The following is a 6657-nucleotide window of genomic DNA, read 5'->3' on the forward strand; positions in this document are numbered from 1 at the left end:
TGACTGCATACTTAGAACGACAAGTCTGCTTTTGAAAAACACAGACGTGCTTTTAGTTAGACTGACCTGTAGCATTCAAAGAGTACGCAACCTGTTAACTTTAAAAAAAAGTAATTTTAGTCACAGCAGTTTACATTACTTCACTGTTCGCTGATACACACGCTACAACTCATACAGATCTAACTGTTTATTAGCACGGGAATAATAGAGATGGATGTCATACATGTTATTTCCAACAGAAAACATCAGTAATCTAAGCAAAGAACTTAACATTCAACATCTGCAGGCTCAGTTCCGCGCTATTACAGAGTTCTGCGCAATAAAGGGCAATTTTTATGAACTTACCAAACAAGTGCAGAGAAGAAGCAACACTCTATGAGAAGGAACCACGTTGGACTGAGAGAAGATTACAATACGTTCTATTTAGAGAAGCATTACATCACCCCATGGTGACGTCACGTGGGATTCCTGAACTTCTAAATCATTGCGGTCCGCTCGGGGGTGGGGCGGCCCGGGCGGGCGGGGCCAGGCCGCACGCACGCGTACGGCTGCGCGGCGGTGGGTGTGCCCGCTGTCCGCCGCACCGCCGGGCCGGGCCGGGACGGTCTGTCTGGGGCGCTGCTCGGTGACGCTCTCAGAACCGAGCCTGCTCGGCCGGTGCCAGGGCTGCTCCATGCCTCTCCGGAATGAACTTTGTTTCGTTTCCCAAATCGCAGTGAAATACAGCAGAAAGGAAGTTCTGAACCAGGAGCGGAGACGCAGACTACAGGAAAGGTTGCGCTGGCTTCACAGACCATTGCCCGAAGCATAATAAACAGGCAGCCAGTCGTATAAATACGTCGGAGCCAGGGTTTCTTGTGGCGATTTCTGAGCAGCCCAACTCTGGCGGGACGCCTGCGCTCTCCCTTGTCAATTAACCAGCGTGACTCGAGCGAACCCAAGCAAATGATGAATAATGAAGCCATGTAGCATAAATAAATAATGCCCGGGATTATGTCGACTTCTAAGTGTTGAATTTAAGAGATGCCATTACAGAACCAGTGCTGATACCGGCCGGACTTAGGAAATGTTTTAAGGTGAAAAATACCACCAGTGATCAGAAACATACATCCATTTTTAAGAAAACATTTATTGCTGTACATTATGTTAGGGGAATGATAAAAACAACTCGATGTAAGATGTAGAGTATGCAATAACAACAGCAAACTAATCTGAAGTTCCCTTTGAGTAGTAGTTTTGTAGGGTCAGGGTCAGCTAAATAAAGTTGAATGCTATCTGTAAGAATTAATACAGACTCACAATTTCTTGTTTTTTTATCACTGCTGTATTACTATCATTTATTAAATAAATACAAATTCTACCTTTAAGCAGATTTTAGAAACCTTATTATGACAGCAGGTGACTTAATGAACCTCCTTTATATCCCAACATGGTTAAGAGCCTAAGCTGTAGGTGAAAAAAGAATAACACATCTGATCTGTCTGCTGTGAGCGCTGTCAGACATTCATGTATTGACATGTTTCAGCACATTCACACAGTACTCTTCGTTTATAGTTGTCAATGTCTAAATCTTCATGTGCGTGCTCAGCCCAGCCCATGCAGCGTTTGAGCTCATTAACCCAAGAGGTTGATTAGAAATCAAATTCCAAAGCAAATTCCTTGAAATCCTTCAAAGGAGGATGAACATGGTCCAAATGATCCCTTCTGGGTTCTATTTTAGGGTCTCATACATTTACTTTGATAAATCATCATGAATGAATAAAGAAAATATCAAGAATTTTTAAAAATCAGATGTTTTAAAGTCCATTTGTCATACTGTACAGTAGATCAACATTTATGAACTGAACCTTAAGTTAAGGCAGAACTGAATTTTTTGCACCTTTTGCTGAGTGCAACATCAGCAAATGAAGACTGTTCTTATTGAGGTGTTTATAATGCAGAATAACATTTAACTTACCTGAAGGTTATAGGGTTAAACAATGTAAAAGCAGGAATGTTTTCTTTTTATCCCTACAGCTACAGTGTATGTGTAACTCAGACTTAACCTCCTTTTTGTATGACTGAACAGCAACATTCTGTTTTTACTAGGCTTTTACAAAGTCTGCATTAAATTAAACCAAACTCACACATCCTAAACAAGAAAACAGATATTGAAATTTTAAGCTTAATATTGCCCTTAAAACATATTGTCATTGTCAAATAAAATTCTTCAGCTGCATGCAAGAGGAAGACAAACTGTGTAATAAACCCTGCAACGACATTCATAACGTTTCGGCTAATCTGAATTAAATCAGACTTCTCCAGTCATTGTATATTTATTTACATACGTCATGGCTTGTTATGCCAGCTTTACAGTATGTTGCCCAGCTTCCAGGAGGCCTGGTGCTATGTTTACAAAGCCTTTACCCAAAATTAGTGTCACTCAGTGAAACAAGGGCCCTCTGTTTTCCTTCTCCCTCAGCTGCCATGCTGTTCAAAATTCATTTATTTATAACCTCGACAAATCACTTTAGCCCCAGAATGTACCTCAGAAACCTGCTATTGTAACAATCAGGCTACTGTGAGTGACTGTCAGGTGCTAGGTGTTATGAAATTAGTGGAATGGCACTTAATCACATAAAATTCTATTCATAAACAAAATATCTATTTCTTTCAAAAAGAAAAAAAACATTATTGAATAATTTCACAGTCTTAAAGATGCAAAACTTCTTCTCTTAAATATGCCATTTGTGTGGTTGTTTTAGCAGGAGGAAATCATTATAGTCTAAAGCAGTCTCTGTCATGACAAACTGCACATGTATAATGTGTTTATCAGAAACTCAAGATCACATATGAAGAATTTACATATGACAGTTCCCTATAGAATGTTAATTTTGTACTGCCTCCCACAAAAAACGTTCAATTTGCAGTTTCAAAATATGTGTAAAAATAACACCCTTGAGACAGGACATTCATACTGCTTTGCTTCTCACACATCTGGCCATTTGATTGCACTTAGGAAAGAGTTTTCAGGTAACATGTAATTAATAATAATAACAGCACATGGAATTGTTTACGGTACATCACGTAGTTAACAATTTTTGGAATTCATAACATTGGGTGTCACACTGGCCTTTCAATTAGTTAGCAGAAAATGTATGATGATTTAGAAGAAAAGGGAGAGTAGAGAAAAACTGCAGTATATGAGTCTGTGTACAGTATGTACTGTATGACTACAGAACCTGAGACACACGAAACACGATGTTTCTATTTCAGATGCTTCTTAGAAGATGCAACATTTTTTGGTAGCACATTTGTTACATATCCTAACAATTTGTCTGCCCTTTTAATTGCTTTCTCACATCGTCTCATGATGTAAACGATGTGTCAGCATTAACACCTCAGTCTTTTTTATATGTTGCATGATCATTCTCAGTGTTTCCATTTTCGTTTTATACAGTAGTTTAATTTTTTGCTATTTGCATCCAAAACCCTGCACATGTCCACATCACCTGCCGCATACAGTATCTGACCAGTCTTGAATTTGATATAAATCTTTCAGAATTGCATCTGCTGCTTCTTGCAGTTTTTGCCCATCCTTTCCATTTGGTATCACCTGTAATTTTGACCAGTTTACTAACTATTCCATAATCTAGATCATTGATGCAAAATAGGAAGAAGTGGTCCTACTACATATCCTTGTGATACTCCAATGATTACATCACACCAATTTGAGGATTTACCCCTTAACTGTACTCTCTAATTTGTATTAAGGAATTCTCCATCCAAACAAATACATCTTCCTGAATGCCTAATGCATTGTAAATTGAGAAGTAATCCTTAATGAAGAACTTTATCAAAAGCCTTCTAAAATTTAAAAACACAAAATCATGTGCTCTCATATTCTCTGTGTGTATCTTTTACTGTTGTTGCTTATCAAAAATCTGTAACAAGTTAGTTAAGCAAGACCTCCCTTTACTACTGTAAATCAATTTTGAGTTTTCCCTAGTATCGGATTGTCATGCATTTGATGCTTCTTAAATATACAGTATGTTTCCATAAACTAACATGACATTGAAGTCAGACCTAATGGTCTATTGTTACTTAATTATTACTTAACAACTAATAATTATTTAATTGGATCAGTGTTTTTTACCTTTCTCATGAATGGGCACAATGTTATCACTTCTCCAGTTTATGGGCAAGACCTCTGTCTTGAGCAAATGCAGCAAGAGTATTGTCAATAGCTTCTGAATAATAAACAAGCTGCTCTAGCTGTGTTGTTTAAGCTGGTGCCCTGGCTTCTTCCAAGAAAGAGCTCGATGAGACCCTTAAGTCAACTAGAAACCAAACAGGCTGGGTTGGTCAAAATACCAATTGTAACATTTCTTACGGTCATTCAAATTCTCATTTATTTTTCTGTGTACCAGACACCATGTGAGATCAAGCAGTGACTGACAGCTGTGTCATATTTATGGGGTTAACCTGCATATAATTCGTCCTTTGCTACACCATACATTAGCATTGCCTTCCTTCACAGTGATTCGTGTTTCCTGACAAACAGGAGCTATGCAGTAAAGTACCTTGTGTAAAAAGCAGAAGCCTACAGGTATGCTGTAGAATGCAGACCTCAACTTTTGCTTGTTACGATACCTTCAGAAACTTCAGAGATTTCTGTAAAGCCTCATTAAGTCTGCTTCCTTCTGACCCTGATCAAGGATTCGCACCACGTGAGTCATGTACGCTGGACCTCTCTATGCTAATGCTTAACACCGAAGAAACCACGTCAACAGGAAGTGGCCCCTGCAGTTGACACAGTGTTCCTCGCAGCTACGGCAAGAGCCTGCTGACTCATACGGTGATTGGCAGCTTCTACCTCAGACTCCTGGATGCTGCGTTCAAGTCAACACCTACTTGTTTAGTTTAAAAGATTTCCATGACACCATCCTTGTGCTTACTAAGGAACAAAAACAAGAAGCTGTAATGTATAGCAAAATACCAATTAAGCTTGTTTTGGCTGAAAACATTACATCTAATTTCTTTATCCTCACACTCTACAATTTTATAATTCATACAGTGTACAACAATGTTTTTCAAATATGACCATGAACTGAAATTAACACGTTGTTACTATTGGAGTGGCTGCACTAATTCAGCCACAACAAATAGAGTGAGTACTTACGCAATCAACATATTTTAGTTTTGAATTTTTTTTGCAATTTTTGCTGACATTTAACTTCCTTTAGAAATAAGAGCTTTCTGTTTGAGAAATAATACATCATTTGTAATTCAACAAAACAGGACATCGTTTTGGTGAATATGTCACGTTGGCCTGGTCTGTCAGTGTTGACAAGTCTCCAGAGAGCCTGGTCTGTCAAAGCACATATTGCGGCATCATCAGCACCAACTCAGAACCCACTTAGTATGAAGGGGCAGACAACCAAAAAGCCTTCATGGTAATCAAATTCAATTCAATTCAAAATACTCCATTTATACTCAAGGGGGGCCAGCACTCCAGGCCAGAAGAAATCTTTCCGTACTTGACACTGTCCATGCTACTGTACATTACTCATTCCTCAGGATCCACAGAGACAATGGGTTTGTGGACTTGGGAACCTTTTCTGACAATTTGCGAAGAATATAAAGGTGCATACCGCTAAATTAAAAGGGAAAGGAAAAGGGAAAGAAAATATATTTTTTGCTTAACTTGAGTAAAGTTTGGGAATCATTCCTACATATCATTTGGTGATGGAAACAGTGAAGCAAATTTTGCATAAGGGTTAAAAACGTTTTTTCAATCCTGAGAGTCTTCATTTTAGTTTTAGGCATTCATGTTTTCTGGAACATGCTTGCTTTATCAGTAAAATGTGCTCAGAACAAGAAGAGAAGAAAATTCTTTAACAGCAGTGCAGGTAAAGATCTTTCTGTTATTTACTGTGCAGTGTTCTGGAATGTTTAGATCTCAAAATGTTTACTTTTTACACCACAGAGAATCAAGAACATATTCCACTGAGTAATGGTGTTAGGACTGGAAAGTTTGAAAGAGTTATGCAAGACAATGTCTGAGCCTGGCAAGCAGACTAGGTGGAGGCCACTGCCTTCAGTATACGCCTATAATAAACCCCAGAGATCTGTGAACTGGGGAGTGGGAAGAGGGAATTATGAAGCGTATTAAGAGTAAGTGTGATTTAGTGTTGTAAAGATTTTTTTCTCTTTTCCTTTAATACATGTCTGTCATGTTTCTGCCAGCATTTTTCAATTTGACCAGACAAGAGTCAACTGTCTCAGGACAAACCCAGATGGAAACGGCAATTTCAAGTCTTTTTTCTACTTGCTCCTGTTGACAGATGAAACAAGAGATTAAATATATTTTAATAACCCAATGGTCATTCTTTCCTAATTCTCACTCTTTCCCCTAGGGTTGATCAAGAGGAGACAGCTTCCCATCACAACCTTTAGTATCACTCCAGGTCTCTGCAGGGTCAGGTACTTTAACAAGACCTTCATTGCAACTCTGGTGGAAAAGGCCTGAAAAAATATTAAAAATATTTTGTATTTCTTTATTATATCAGATAAGTGCCCTGCGATGGACAAGCATCCAGTCAAGGGTACACCCTGCCTTGTACCCACAGCCTTGTACTGGATAAAGAAAAGGTAGCTACCCATGTATTCTGTTTA

General features: G+C 38.6%; 1 protein-coding gene across 2 annotated transcripts in view; it reads right to left on the reverse strand.

The window, feature by feature from the left end:
• Positions 1-460, reverse strand: part of creb5b (cAMP responsive element binding protein 5b) — a 103612-nt gene extending 103152 nt beyond the window's left edge. The window contains exon 1 of one of the 2 annotated variants that reach the window (XM_088600299.1): positions 346-460. The gene's annotated coding sequence lies outside the window, so the exon portion shown is untranslated. The remainder of the gene's footprint in view (positions 1-345) is intronic. The other variant, XM_088600300.1, reaches the window with a different exon arrangement.
• Positions 461-6657: the final 6197 nt, after the last annotated feature.

The sequence above is a fragment of the Lepisosteus platostomus genome, chromosome 12 (genome assembly GCF_059453375.1).
Source record: "Lepisosteus platostomus isolate fLepPlt1 chromosome 12, fLepPlt1.hap1, whole genome shotgun sequence".
NCBI classification, from domain to species: Eukaryota; Metazoa; Chordata; class Actinopteri; order Semionotiformes; family Lepisosteidae; genus Lepisosteus; species Lepisosteus platostomus.